The following is a 16,022-nucleotide window of genomic DNA, read 5'->3' as shown; positions in this document are numbered from 1 at the left end:
TGTATCCAAATAAAAGCTAAAGTTAAATTCACTTTTCTGTCTTTTCATGTAAATCAAATTTTTTTAGTTTATATGTAAATAGTTTCCTTCCCATTCTTACATTATGTGCAGAAACAATCCAAATCACTTGATAATTGTTACTTTAAGTAATGTATTACTGTGGAAAAGTAAAAGTTGTAAAGAGTGTAGAATACATTAGAAGGCAATTGAGTTTAAATGCATCCCTGGGACTATTTTGCTGTGCCTGCAGCTGCTTTTTTGCATGGAAAAAACACAAGTCTAGGAGATATTAGTTAACAGCTACTGAAATTGTACAGTGATTCTGATGCTATTTTTCAACCCCCAGATAATTTTTAGTCTAGAAAATGTCAGGATCTGTAGTACCAAGCCAAGATATCACACTGAAATGTAAATTTAATTGTTTTTCTCTTTTTTTTTTTTTTTTTGTTTCCCTCAGAGAATATATATTACTGCATAATAATGTGGGAGCTATGGAACCCACAAAGTTAAGATTTTACAAAATGTTGTGGAGAAATTTAAAGGTATCAGAATTGTATTATAATAACATCTGCAAATATATAAAAAAACTCCCTGTCACATATATGGCTTTAAAGGGGATCATAGTAGTTACAAACCAGCAAGTCTATCTTCCATCCCCGGTAAGATGGGTGAATCTAAAATAAAAAATAAGCTCACTGAACATAGAGAAGAACTAGAGAAAAAGACACTGTGGTTTCTGTAACAGGAAATCCTGCCTCACAAGAGTTTGACAAGGGGGTCAGTAACAATGTGGACAAAAGCAGTCCAGTGAACACAATACTACACTAAGATTTTCAAAAAGTTTCCACACTAAAAGTCACTAAAGAAACAAAATTGATATAAGATTAGAGGAAATGTCATTTAATGAACTGAAAGCTCATCAAAGATAAGGCAACAAAAAGCACGGCCTGACAGTCCCTTTTCAGGATGGAAAAGGCTTAGCAATGCTCCAAAACACCCATGGATCAGTGTTAAGACTGGTTTTATTCAATGTCTTCATTGATGATCTAGAGAAGAAAGTGAACACTGAAGTTTGCACATTTGCAGATGAATTTTTTTGGATGGTCTATGCTACCCAAAAACTCCAGAGTTTTTGTGAGTGAACCCTCAGTCACAAAACTGAGTGAGGTGTTGATGAGCTACAGAGCTGGCAATTCATCTAGGGAAAAATAATCTAAAACATACTTACATGATGTTGAATTTACAACTGACAGTCACATCCTAGGAAATATTTTGGAATCATAACTGATGGTTCATTGAAATCATAAACTTGACATGCAGGGCAGACAAAAAAATACCATATAATTTTGGGTATCATCAAGAAATATGGATAAGAACTAAGATGGAAGGTGTCATTTTACTGCAGTATAAAACCTATGTACATCTTCATCTTGCTTTTACAACATTCCTTGCATTTACAGTGTAAGAGAAAGCATCATTTCAATGTCAGTACCAGATCAACACTTTTTTAGTGTTATCACAATCTAATAAATCTTAGACTCCTTGCGATTTTGATACCCCCAAAATAATATTCAGCTATTCCTTGCCACATGCTGATGACTAGTAGGCTGTCATGAGGTTCTCTTATCAGATTTTTCATACAAACAAAAAAAGGAAAAGGAATATAAAAAGTCTCAGATAGATTTTGAAAACATAACCGCAAAACCACAACAATGTTTATACTCCAGCTGGAGTAACTGTAAATGTACTCATGAAATTTAAAAACTGCAGCAGTGATCATGGAAACAATGGTGTCCCTCCTTCTTCATGTAGGCGGTGAGAATAATCACTAATGTTTTGACTGTTACAGCTAGTTTAGAGAATAGTTATTTAGCTATCATAACATTCCCACTTTCTTTGCTTCTAGCACATTCATTGTTTAAACAGGTCAGCAAGATCATAAACTTAACATTGTAACAGGAATAGATTAAGTCTGTGCACTTGCTGTAAATTCCAAGTTCTGGAAAGATCTACAGCACCACAACTTTCAAGAAAATTTTACTGTCACTTTATTTTTCTTCATTAAGTAAAATCAAGCTGTCACAAAATATAGCTTTAGTTATTACTGGCTGTTTATTACATGTCACTAACACACAATTTCCTTTCCTCATTACCCTTTTCTAGTCATGAATTCAGTTTAATGGGGACAGTTAGATGAGCTCTAATTACTTTCCTCCCCAGGAATCAGTCAACAGTTCATCTTCCTCTTGAGAAGGGGCTCAGTCCTGGCACTGTCGAAATTGAGGGGAGATACAAAACAGGGGAGCCAGTTCCTTTTTGGACTTCAGGTTGCATCTTGTTGCACAAAGAGGAGAAATACTTGTAGACATTTGCAGCTAGATCCAATAAAACACTTAAGTAATGCTAAGGTCAGTACCATTTTTGAGATATCTAACCTCCAGAGAGCACCTACTATGAGGAGAGTTAAATATTTAACTCTTGTGGCAGCCACTCCATAGCCATTGGGATGGGCACTGCAGGCATGCATGTGCAGGAGTGTTACTGCACATAAGGTGCTGATGTGGAGTGTTGAAGGGACTGAGACAGACCCTTTGGCTTCCCCAGTGAATTTGTTTTATAGTCTCAAGAGAGTGAGCTTAAGCTTCGTCCACACCTTATACAGAAGCTGCCAAATAATACAAATTGGGAAATGTTTTGGAGAAAGGGAAAAACTCCCATGCCAAATGTGGAACTTGGGCAAAGATCTGGGAATGCAGTCCCACCCCCAGTCCATTCAGTGGATCCAGCACCTAGAGGCCACTTTAAGGGTAACCACCCTCTAATTTCATTTCAAGGAAGAGAACAGAAACAATGCTTTCCCTTTCAAGTGGTGTGATGCATACATCTTCCATGTAATACAAAAGCAGAATCTCAACTTTGAATCTGTTTAAGGGCAATCTATTAAGCTGACTACTGTGGTTTCAACCGTCACAATCTCTGTGTGTTTTCTGAAATTATCAGAGAGAAACAGATTAAATTCATCTGCCTTACCTCAGATGCATGCTCTTATTACTACTTTTCCAAGTCAGACTCTTTGCTTCCCTTCTGGCACTATGACTAATACAGCTTTTACAAGCACACAGCAGCAGAGATTCAGTGAGGTGGATGGAAAGTATGCCTTATTTCTCCACACTAGCATGGGGCTTGGTGGCTTCCCCAGGAAAGTGGGAAGCATAGGGTTGAGTCTTTTCCCAATACAGAATATAATTAAAAAAGGTCTTTCAGATGACAGTTCACTGTTAAGCTCTTTTAGAAAGGTGACCGGCCCCAGCTTTTTCTGAGAAGATCATCTATGAGAGTATTTTGCAAAGGCCCTGTCTTCACAGTATGAATGAGGTATGCTGTCAGCACACCTAAAAAATCAACTACCTCAAAGGTCATTGACTTCTGCAAGAGTCAAAATTACAATCTCTCCAAACAGCAAAAAGACATCATTCCATAATGAGCTTTGGGGCACAATAGTGTTGGTGGGAACTTTATGTTATGGTACTTAAATATGAGCTCCAGGAGGAGTTCAGCCTTTCAGAACAGGGCCATAATCATGCCAACACACTTGCTACTTGTGACGGCCTGACAAATTATAGTCAATGTCTCAAACATTCGTTAAAGAACTTTGGTGGAGAAGACAGCCTCTGTAAAAGCGCTGCAGTCATGTGAACAGGAAAAGGTGGCTGGAGGAGAGAGCCCCACAGAGGGTGGGACTGTGCTTCTCCAAAGCTGCAATTCCTTATCTTAAGTGACCATGAGAAGGAGCACAGCAAATGCGCCTGGAGGAGGGGGCCCTACGGAGGATGGGACTGTGCTTCTATCTTAAATGGTCATGCCAGCAGGGGGAGAGAGGCAACTCCTCAATGACCCCCCAAGCCCACCGACCTATTTCCAGAGAATGCAAGGAACATGAACTGCACATATGGAGACCACTGACTCATTTTTGGAACAATCCTGAGCTCACACTGCACTTGCTCAATGATGGCAAACCCCCACCCACAGGGGTGGACCCTTTAGATATAAAAGAAGGGAGGACGAGTTCTCAGCACACCCTCTGGAACTGGATCTCTAGGCTGGCTGGACCAACGCTGGACTCAGGACTGGTGAAACCCTTTTCTTCTGTCTTTCTTTCTCTCTCTCTCTTTTCCACTGTCCCTACACCTCATCCTTTTAAACATAAACTGTTGACCAAGTCTGGGAGTAGGAGTGGATCTAGCTGCCCCTGGGCTCTTCTTTGAGAAGAAGTCCAGAAAGCAAGGGGGTCCACTCTGAACCTCGTGACTCAATGGGAGGGCTCTCCTTCTGACACAGTTTCATGTTCCTTTTTTTCTGTTTCTTTTTCTACACCTCCCTTCTCTTTTCAAACAGCAGCTTAATGACATGATGCAAGGTTCGTACTGGTAAGTTCACTTGTACTTGGGCAAGGTTAGCTAGGTTGAATAAATGTTGATTGTTGTTTGAACTCCCCTGGTGTCATTTCACGTTAATCCTGACAAAGGAAATCCACAAACCTGAATCGCTCCAACTTTGGGATGCTAGACTACTCTTTTTCTCATACTTGAAGAAATGAAGGTATAGCTACAAAGAATAGAGCAGCTACAGTCAGGTCTGTGACTGTACAGTCACAGTACATCTGTGACCGTGTAGCAGCACATAATTTGAGTATGGCCCTCTAAATGACAACAAAAAGGCATGTGGATGCATTTTTAAAGCAACGTAATCAAGTGTTGATTTATTTAATGACTCTGCAAAATCACTGAAATACATTTTATTAAACAGTTTCTCATCTATACTGACATTTGAAATTGTAATTCTAACTATATTTCATTTTGTATGATCAAGTATAACCCATATCCAAAGTCCATATACAAGAAAGGGAAATATTGTATTGCTTTCTTCCTATACTTTAAAAGTTAAAAAAACAATATTTATTCTTACGGTGATTAATGTGCATATTTGCAATTTCTTCAAGATACATCTACGTTATTCACTATACAGTAAGAAAAAAATGCACTCTAAGCCAAGTCTTCCATCAAGCTTCCTCTGCCACTTATGTCATCTGATTCTGTACCATGGAAAATTAGAGTATAGAACAAAAATGTAATTTCCAGCAAGCTGAATAAAGAATTCTGAAGCATAACTGGTTTTCCTATAAAAAAATAGAAGTGCTAAATAATACAGCTATTTAGATTTTACTCTGCATTACTCTGAACGAAAAAAAGCCAAACCCATACAATGCCTTATAGGAATGTATTGATGCCTCCATGAAAAGGTTAATTATTGAAGCATGCATTAAAAAAAGATTAGCATTGATACAAACATATATCATTCTTCAGCTGAAAATGATTTGCAGTTCTCTTAACATAGTGCTTGATTCTGTTATGTAGAAGAACTCTCTGTCCTAAATGTGTAGTAGTTAAGTGAACACTATATCCTGGACTAACATTTGTCTAGGATAAAGATTGACAAAAAGGAGATTATTCTGACTGCAATCTTGTTTCGTACTATTGTTGAAAGGACAATGTAATTTAATGTAGTATAATGTAATTGCAGTGTAACATAGAATCATACAATAATTTGGGTTGCAAGGGGCACCTGGCCCCTCATAGCAGGCCAGCTTCAAAGTTAGAGACTGATCAGAAGCTTGATCAGGTCACTCATGAACTTTTCCAGTTGAGTCCTGAATACGTCCCTCCATCCACTACCTGCTCTAATTCTAGATAAAGCCTTAAAAAAAAGTATCAAGGCTTATAACTGTCATGAGCATTTACTATAACAACGAATAATGTTACAGTTTCAGGGGAAGCAGCTTGTCTCCCCTTGATAGTCAGATTATCAGAACATTTCTTTGTTCTTAAAAGCTCTATTGTCCTAACAGATAATAGTTTAATTTGTCAATTTTGCTTCTTTGTGCTATGATAAGCACATTCCATAAGTAAGTCTGCAGGCAGGTAAAAGGATAAAAAAAAAAAGCTTAACTAATATCATGTCCCCAACAACTAGTACCCTTTTCTACTACAATTCTTATTTTAAGTGAGACAGTACTTCTATGATTTGGCTGGGCTAGAAGTACATGTTACAAGACAATGGTTGCACAAATCCAGCCTCCTTTCAGACCAGCGTAATAATTGGCTTAGGTTATATATCTCAAAACCTGATTTTAATCAGGATTTTATCGGCACTCAATAGAGTAGTGACCTTTTTAGTAGTTCACAGAAATGGAAACAAACAAATTTGATGTCTCTTTTTTTACAAATGTGATGAAAAGCGCTTGCTGCAGCAGTGACACTGCTTTCCTTGGGGTGAGTATTTCAATATATATTACTTCAATGATTCAAACCAGTTGATGCAGGAATGAGACAAATATTATTTTTATCCATTCACATATTAGTGACTTTATCCACTACTGACTATCATGTATACCAACAGAAATATATTCAAATCTCTTGATTTATTTTGTGTAAAACTGCACATTCTAACATCACAAGTACAATTTGCATATATAGATATATGCACCTATATCGTGATGATATATGTACATAGATATGCATGCATATACAAAGAAACCCTTAATGAAAAGAACGAAAAAACTATGACTTTTTATAGAAAATTTATGCCAGCCAATCCACACTTAGCAAAAATTTCACTGAATTATTCCTCATAGCAACAATCAGTGTAGTCCCATTCTAGCCACATGTGGGGAATCTCCAATAGCAACAATGGAAAATGTTCATGAGTGACTGTAAAATGGGCAATAACTGGTAATATTGAAGCTTTTTTAAACAGAAAGAAAACCCAGATGTGTAGGCTAGAAGGGTTGTCAAGGAATGTGGCTGGAATATTTAAATAACATATTCTTTCCAAATATTTATATAATTCTTACATACTGATTCCTCAGAACTGCTTCTGGTTCATTTTAGTTTCAGTTTGCTAAAGGTTCCAAATCTAAGATGGATTTCTTGAGAAAATTTGTGGCATTAAAGAATAACTGCAGATAGTGAAGAAGTTGAACAATTATAGATGTTAATATACATTATAATGTAGATTTCACAATGTGTAGGCATTTTTCTGGGACTATATTTTTCCTGGGCTGCTGTTGCATGTTCAGTGAACTAAATGGTTTCTTGTTTCATTTTCAGTAAAGAAAAATCTTAAATCTAAAGTATGTTTTGTCAAGATCTGCATTAAGTAAATATCAGTAATTTCAGATGGAAACCCCCTTTTTAACCAGAGATTATTAGAAATTCTTAAATGAAGTATAGCTGAACATCTGAACATCCTCATAGGTCATAAGCAATCCTGTCTCTGTCCTAAAGGAAATTTGGGGTTACAAAGCAGAAGGCTCTAGCTTCTGGCAGTTTTTTGAAACACTACTTTTATATCATGGGTTTCAAGAGAGTACACTATGTTCCAGGTATGACCACCTGCCCAGCTCACACCTCAGTCTGTGTCAGAGCAAGACCCCAATAAATTTCCCTTGCTTTTCCTTCTCCTCTTTCTCTGCCTTGGTTTTATCAGTAAAGAAGCTTAAACATGGGGCAGAAGAAAGACAGGTAGCAGTTCTCTGGGGTCCCTACTCTAGACAACTGAAGGACTAAAACTTAGGGACTTGCCACAGGATGCAAATTTCTATGTCTTGGAGGCTCAGAACCAAAGAGAATCAGAACCCTCTGTCTCATGCTAACAGAATCTAACCATATCAGTTATGGTGAAGTAAATATTTCTCATGCTTTTTCATTTTCCAAAGATTTTTTAGTTAAACTCCTCAGAAAGAATACAAACTATTGCCAAAGAATTTTTGTAAGATCAAGGATGTGAATGCTACCAATCCTATATTTCTCACTGTATAAATCTGGATTACGAAACAGAAAGCTTGCATGTACTCTGTTAAAGAAATAATTTCCGTATTACTTTCCCCCACATATATCTGAACACCTCAGTTGCTCACAACTATCAAAAATTAGAATTAAAAGACCACAGAATAATGCATAGTTATAGCCTTTCTTATAATTTCTTACTCATACAAACATTATGCCCACTCTAAAACTGAATCAATACTAAAAAGTGATAAATGTGGGCTTTCTACCTACCAAATTATGTGACCTATCCATAAACTGTAATTTACATCACACGCTACATGCAGTAAAATAATTAAGATCAGTTTTGTTGTCTTTTCTTATAGTTTTTTATTGTTGTTTCAACCTAATCACTACATAATCCCCTCAGAAAAAGAGCTATCCTGTGAAAAAATAAGCTGTTTTCTTGGGGTTAAGGAAAGAAGTATAGATGAGTTCCAGTTAGGTTTTTTAACAAGGTTTTAGGATGCACCAATAAAAAATCAATGTATAAACTCAATCTTTATGAACAGAACCTAATAACTATATGCACAACTGTTGGTTGCTTATGTGCTTTTCTCTGTTTTCATTCTACCCAAAACACACCAGCCTTGGGAAGACAGTTGTAGGGTTCGGCGTTCGGAAGATCTCGCGATGTAACAGAAAGTTAGAGGGTTAGCCGCAGCCTTATGATGTGTCTGTAAGCCCGCCTACCCTTGTTAGTATAAAAGGAATTGACTGCACAATAAAAGGGGGAAGTTGGCGCTCACACTGTGTGTGTTATCTGTCTCTTTCCCTGGTCTGGGGGGTGATCAGTGATCTAATCGTGGCACCTTGATATGCGGCGAACGCTACATAATGGTGACCCCGACGTGATCGGTCGCACAGGCGACGATGGGACTTGCGCAAGTGATTAAGGTGTTGAAAGTGTTGGCTGATGAGGTGGGTGCTCACGGAACGATTAGGAGGGGCCCCACGGGCGGATGCATCCAATGGGTGCTGCGCCGGGGAGGGATGGGCTCTCCCAGAGAAGTATTAAGCCCCCCAAAATGGGGAGAGATTCGGGAGCTGTTGCTCCAGTCGGCGCTTGCGGGTGAGCGCGGAGCGATTACAAGCGTGGGGGAGAGTGGAGGAGGTAGTCACGGCAGGACGGAAAGCTGGGGAGTGTTGGTCGGCGGCGCGAGCTGTTTTGTTTGCGGATGAAGCGCCGCCTCAAAACCAAGGGGGGGCAGTGCCCCCAGGGACAGTGAGTCAAACTCGGACGGAGTGGGCGGCTGTGGAGCGGGGCTCACAGAGCGGTCCATCTCTGCCTGAGGGCGTGGACGCGGAGGGTGCGGCAGAGACGGAGGGTTTTCCTGTAGGGACGGTACCAGCGGGGACGGACGAGCCCCCTCTGCGGTGTCCATGGGAGGAGTTACGGCGGGAGGTTCGGAAGGATTTGGAGGAATGCCTCTTGGACTGGGATCCAGGCGGGGATGTCGGGGGAGATTTATACCGTCAGTTGAGAGAGTGGGAGGAACGGCCACGCGCGGAGGGGATAACTGGGAGGCAGCGGGGGTTGGAGACTGTGGCAGAGGCGGAAACACCCCCCCGCGGGGGGAAATCAGGCGCCCTTGCCGGGAGAGCGGACGGAGCCTCCTGAGCCTTTGCCTGAGCCTGTGCCTGCTGAGCCGTCAGCTGCAGCCCCTCCGGCGCTTCCTCCTCCCCTCCCTCCTCCCCTCCCTTTCCGCCCCCCCCCTCCGCCGCCTTGCAGCGGCGCGTGCCAGCCGGCCATGGAATGGCCGCCGCCAGCCGCGGCCGCGGCCGGCCCCCGGGCAGAACCATCCGCGCCCCCGCCCCCGCCCTTTCATCCATCCCGCCTCTCGGAACCAGAGACGGTGAAACCAACCGCGCCCCCGATAGACGCGGAGCCGCCTGCAGTAGCCGCTGCGGACGAGAGGGAGAGGCATTGGAGGAGAGTAAAAAAAAAAAAAAAAAAAGAGGCGTTTCACTGGAAAGTCCTTGAGAAATTAAAGACATTGTCCCAATGGCAACTGGGACGGCACCGGCGGGTGCTGGAGCCACTGATCCGACAGATTCTGACTGATAGAGTATTACACTTTAGAGGACTAGCGGACATCGAGTCCTTCAGAGAGGTTTCAGAACAGCGTGCCTTATTGTATATAGAACTTGCTTTAGGTAAAAAGTGTGTTAAGCATAATCTGATTTAAACATAGTGTGATTACGGGAAGACAGTGTGGGGTAAACATAAAAGTTAATTAAAGCCAAAATTAGGGGTAAGGTCTATTTCCATTAATAACCTGGGAACGAGGTTGATTGTGTTTCCACAGATACAGGCCCACGACGGACTCCTGTTGAATTTGCACGACCATCATCATCTGGAGCATCATAGATGGTGTGGCAATATGAATACCACCTCAGTCAAAAACTAATGTATAGGTCACCTTGGTTAACGTAACAGGTCAAGATTCTCTATGCACCGCAACCGCATCATAAAGCCCATGAACCAATAGACAAGATGGCTATGACTCGCGCAGTGTGCCTGGCCAGTGAGCGCGTGCGTCATAGATTGCAGCCGAGGCAGACTTTTGGCACCCGCTGGCCACGTGTGCCAAAACCCGTTCCTCTGCAAATGTATAAATACCGGGATTTTCCGAAGAGCATCGGGCTGGTGTACGGTGAGGCCATCGTTGCCTCTGTGGGGACACCCACGGAAAGCTGGCACCTACCAATTGCTGGGCTGAGTTCGCGGAGCAAGATGACACAAGAATGTATGGATGGTTCATCTTCCTCATAGTCCTCATGGTTTGGGTCATTAGGAGTAATGGGTTGGCTCAAAGAATTATGGGCATTATTGTAGTTATTGTGATTTTAGCTATTGTAATAATTTTACCTTGTTCAGCTTGTTAAGTAAACATGGCATCCCTCATAATAGCACCGGCCAGGCCATTGTAGAACGAGCACATCGAACTTTAAAGGCCTTACTCGATCGGCTTAGGGAGGGGGAGCAGGAGGAGCCCTCCTGGTTACAGGAAAACACACCTGCTCTCCGTACACAGCGTCTTCTGTTAACTGCATTAACTTCATTAAATCAGACAGTTCGAGGGGACTTGGAAGAGACGGCGGCGCAACGACGCTTTACAAACGCGGAAGAGAAAGGTCCCTACCCGTTGGTCCGCTTACGTGACTTTCAGACACGCCAATGGGATGGGCCGTTTGAGTTGCGTTGTCTCGGGCGAGGGTATGCCTGTGTACAGACACCTGAAGGGCTACTGAAATGGGTCCCTAGTCGTATGGTTCATCCTGCCTTAACCTCGTAGTGTTTGAGTGTTTTTCCTTACAGATCGCTGTCATCCTTTCCTGGCTTGTGACACCTTGGGTATCTGCTACAAACTTCTGGCAGTGGATGCAAAGCCAACTGGGGGACCCTGATGTGTATCCGGACGACGTCCCTCTCAGAGTCCATCAATACGTGCCTTTATGGGATCTGGCTGTCAGAGCTCGCAGCCAGGAATCCAGGTGCCTCAGACATTGAGCCAACATCAGCGCACCAATGATAAACTTTATAGAGTAATAGAAGTAATTCTTTCCAAGCCTCATGATGTATCTGTATAACTTTCAATCTACCTCCTGTGTGAATTTCTACAAAGGAGCTCTTTGCTCTGCAGGGTAAATGGGACATTTACGGGTGTTTAAGATAGAGTGTTTCAACTTAGTTGTAGAGATATGTTTATACTCATAGTACTTTACATAGTTATTTCTTGGTGTGGAATTGTTCATAACAATAGAAGCCAACTCGTCATAGGGAGGGGGGAGATGTAGGGTTCGGCGTTCGGAAGATCTTGCGATGTTACGGAAGGTTAGAGGGTTAGTCACAGCCTTATGATGTGTCTGTAATCCCGCCTACCCTTGTTAGTATAAAAGGAATTGACTGCGCAATAAAAGGGGGAAGTTGGCGCTCACACTGTGTGTGTTATCTGTCTCTTTCCCTGATCTGGGGGGTGATCAGTGATCTAATCGTGGCACCTTGATATGCAGCGAACGCTACAGACAGTCACCATTCTCAGGAAGAATTCTTATGAGGATCTTTTTTTGAGGGTCCTGTGACACAGAAATGGTTCTGCATAATGTGGTGAACTGGCAGCAAGAATTCTAGGTTCAAGGAGCTCTTATCTGCTGTAGCCCTTACTATGCATGGCAGCCAGTTCTGCAGTGGCTTTTTCCATGTTAACATAAACAATGTATGTAAGTGGAAAGGAGATGGAAAAGAACAAAAGTTATCAGCACTGCTATTCTGTGTCTTATAAAGTAAGTCAGGTCCCACCTGACCTTTCCTATCATACTTGTGGCAAACTCCTTTTCTGGGGAGAACCAATTTTCTTGAGTGGGTGGACAACCAAGGGCTTATGACCTGAACATGCTACTTATCGGGTGTATTTTAAAAGCCAAAAACACTTTTCTGCTTTGCTGCATTAAGCCAAATTGCACTGCAAGCATGTTCAGCCAGTGGCAATACAAGGGATCATCATATACATTCCTGGTCTACAAGATCCTACAAGCAAGACTAGCATTTTTGAGCCAGTCCTTTCCTGTCATAAAAGCAATGTCATGGGAGCTACAGCAACTTCACTGTTGCAGTAATACTTGTCGCACAGCTCCACCGCCACTCTGTGACATGTTTGAAGACAGAACATGCCTCTTTAATCTTGTCCATCTGCTTACTTATGCTAGAAAGTCAAATGGCAACATTGCTTAGTTAATTAAAAATTTGTAGGCACAGAAAAATAGCAGCTGATTTAGTTCTTTTAATCAATAATTTCTTTGCAAAGTAAAAGAATGGTTTTAAATCCAGTGTAAGGACACTATTTTTAGTGAAACAGTTCATGGTAATCAGAATTTCGGTTGAGTTCACACATCAAAAGATATGACAAGGGAAAGAAAATTTGGACTCTTTCAAATGCTGAAATTATTATTTTCTCTTCCCTTATCTTGCAGAGAGTGTGCTGCTGGATATATAAAAAAATACATAGATCAGTTCATTATTTTGATTTTGTGTAATAAAATGCTATTTGTTGATAAGGCACTTCACAAAACTGGAGTGACAGTAGAAACAATCAGGTTAAATCAGCCACAATGAATATGTAATTTGGTCAGATATGTTGGAGTTACTGACATTTTGCTGAAGTTTCATTATGTTTCAGCCAAAGCTAATAATTTCATATTATTTTGAAAAATACCTGGAAAATGCTACAAGAGTTAGAAAAAAAGAACCGCCAGGTTCTTTATTGAATAAAGCTTGTTAGGAATAAAAAACAAAAAAAACCATCCAAAACATATCATTCATCATGCGCACACCACACACTATCTGTTGGAGGATAGGTCATTAAATTATCTTTTAATTTTTTCAGCTTCATCTCTATTCCCTAGCGGCAGGAAAGGGTTTGATCTGTTTGTGCCTGCAACAGATTGCTGAGTAGTCATGGTTGCTCATCAAAAAAATGAGATTCTTTCTCAAAGGTGTGGGGGTTTTTCCTCACCTAATTGGAGATTAACCATAAAGTCTAAGAGCTGAAACAGCAAGTTCCATGGACTTGTTTAGATTTTAGGTTATTTCTATTAGTAATTCCTGAGACTGAAAACACATCTAGGGATGGATTAGTAGGTCATGAAAGATTTTAAAGGATATAAGTTTTGTTTTCTTGTGAAATTTCATCTATGCAAACAGCAATGGCACCTAAAAGAATCATTCAAATGGGAAATCCATGGATGGCTAAACAATGTTCAATGTATCTTTACTAATGCAGAAATAAACTGCCAGTAAAGTGTTCTTAAGAAAAAATAGCATATTCTTAGAGTTTTTTAAGAACAAAGTTATCTTATGCTTGTTTTACACCACAGACTGTTTTCCTTGTGCAACACATAATTCCAGATCTTTGCAATAGCTACATTGCCAAACCTAGATTGAACACCAATCCTGTTCATCATTAAGCTTTCCTCCAAGTTCCACTCTCTATTTTTGATTGAAGATGAGTTGGCATAAATTTTTGGTTCACAATTCATTTTTCAGTGAAATAAGTATTGGTCAAAACAGACCTTCTGAGCAGAAAGGTAAATTTTTCCAAGATTTTTTTTTAATGTAAGTGAGGAAAAATAAATTAAAATGAAAGTATTTCAATGGTTAGAAGACAGTACAACCAATATAAGCTTTTCTTCAATTAGAAGGTGTTATTTCCTTTTGGTTGCTAAAATTTTAATATAGGAGAAATCAACTTTCCTGAAAAATTAAATCACTGGTAAAAAACATCTTTTGCTCAGTGGCTTATCCAACAAGATCAATTGCATCACTGTTGTCTGGTGGGACACAGTAGCTTAGACAGGTTCTTGGAATTATTGTTGACAATGGCCATCTGAAGCTCAACAGGTGTCAAAGCATGCTCCACCCAGGACACATTCTGACTTACCTTGCCACGTCCAGCTTATTTCTACATGAAATTTGTATGGCCAAGGTGGACAGGCTTCATAAATAAATGAAGATATCTAACAGGATTGCTATCCACTGGATTCATATTCTCATGGAATATTTTTCTTTTATTATGAAAGTCTCCTGCTGCAGAACTGAGCTCAGCAGATAGATTTGGGTTATTTGCATGTTTCAGTGGAGAAGTCAGACTGCGTCTCATGAGAAACACTAACCAAGAAATAAACACAGCCAGAACCTGAGGCAAATGGACACTATACACAATGTACAGTTACAATGTTCTCAATGTACACAAACAATTTATTTTGATTCCTACAAAGGAATACTATGAAGGAAGTATCTCTGTACAAGGTGGAACCATTTCTCATTAAGCAAGAATGGAAAAGTACCTAGGGTTAATACTCTTGCTACACATACAATATCTCCATACACAGTTTTTTCTCAAGCTTTTTAAACTCCTTTCTGTCACCAAATGCTTTTTTAGGAAAGAAATAGCAAGACACTGTGTGTACCCATTGTTATTCAGTGAAAGTCAGTAGGCAATACCAGAGTAAGCTCAAAAGAGTAAATGGCATTTAAAACACAAAATTTCCCTTCTTATTCTTCAGCAGTTGTGTTCCATATAAATTCAGACCCTGATTGGCTACAATGTACAGTCACATGCTAAGTGATCCACTGTGATCTGAAGGGTTTGTTACTGAAGTAGGTAAGACAGACAAAAGATGAATGCAAAAATGGAGCAGAAGGAAATGAAGTAAATTAAGTAAATCTAGGAAGGCACATCTGGGACTACAGTGCAAGTCTCTTCATGCACTACTGGACTCTGTAACTAGTAGGCCATATTGAGGAAATCTCCAATTTACCCAACTGAGAAACCTGATATCTTGACATGAATTAAAATTAAGCTAAACAGAACCTGAAGAACACCAACAGTTTGGGATTTGTTTGTTTGTTTGTTTCATTATTTCCCTTTCATATCTTTAAATAAAGAAGACTTGCTGGGTTTTGTGATTGCAGGATACTATTGATATAAACTACATTTACACATATTTCAGTCCAAAGGCAGGTAAACATTTGTACAAGAATACATAGACAAAAAACTATTCTTATGTAAACATATAGAAATCATTGAAAATGTGAATGTAAAACATTCTGACATAATTTTTTCAACTGAATTTTATATTGTCAGATAACTATTACACAATGCTTTCTATTAGAGTTGGAAGTGTGAATATAAATGATATTAATTTTCTCAGAGTATCTCAACCACATAGGTTAATGTGTCAAGTTATAATTTTTGCTAGAAAAATTTCTTGTCAAACATATCAGCATATTTACTTCCACAGTTATATTGCTGTTAAAAGTTAACATTGCATTACAGTTTGAACAGCAAACAGCCCATAAGAAAAACACATTACAGTACCTCAGGTCTCTGAGTGAAATCCTTTCTTTGCTGAAGTCAATGGCAGCTTGTTACGAGGTTCACTGATGTTGATTTTTCCCTGTTTAAATTAGTGGTCATGATTCAGTTGTTCATAGCTACTCTAGATCTGAACATTAAACGTTTTATAATTTTTGTAACATAATTGTTTATATTACAGAGACTGAGCAGTTGATGAATGTTTATTTGTTTGGTGATTTCATGACCCAAAGATCAATGCAATAATAAAAAAAGATGTTCA

This window comes from Haliaeetus albicilla, chromosome Z, assembly GCF_947461875.1.
Source record: "Haliaeetus albicilla chromosome Z, bHalAlb1.1, whole genome shotgun sequence".
NCBI lineage: Eukaryota > Metazoa > Chordata > Aves > Accipitriformes > Accipitridae > Haliaeetus > Haliaeetus albicilla.
This window is presented reverse-complemented; position numbering follows the sequence as displayed.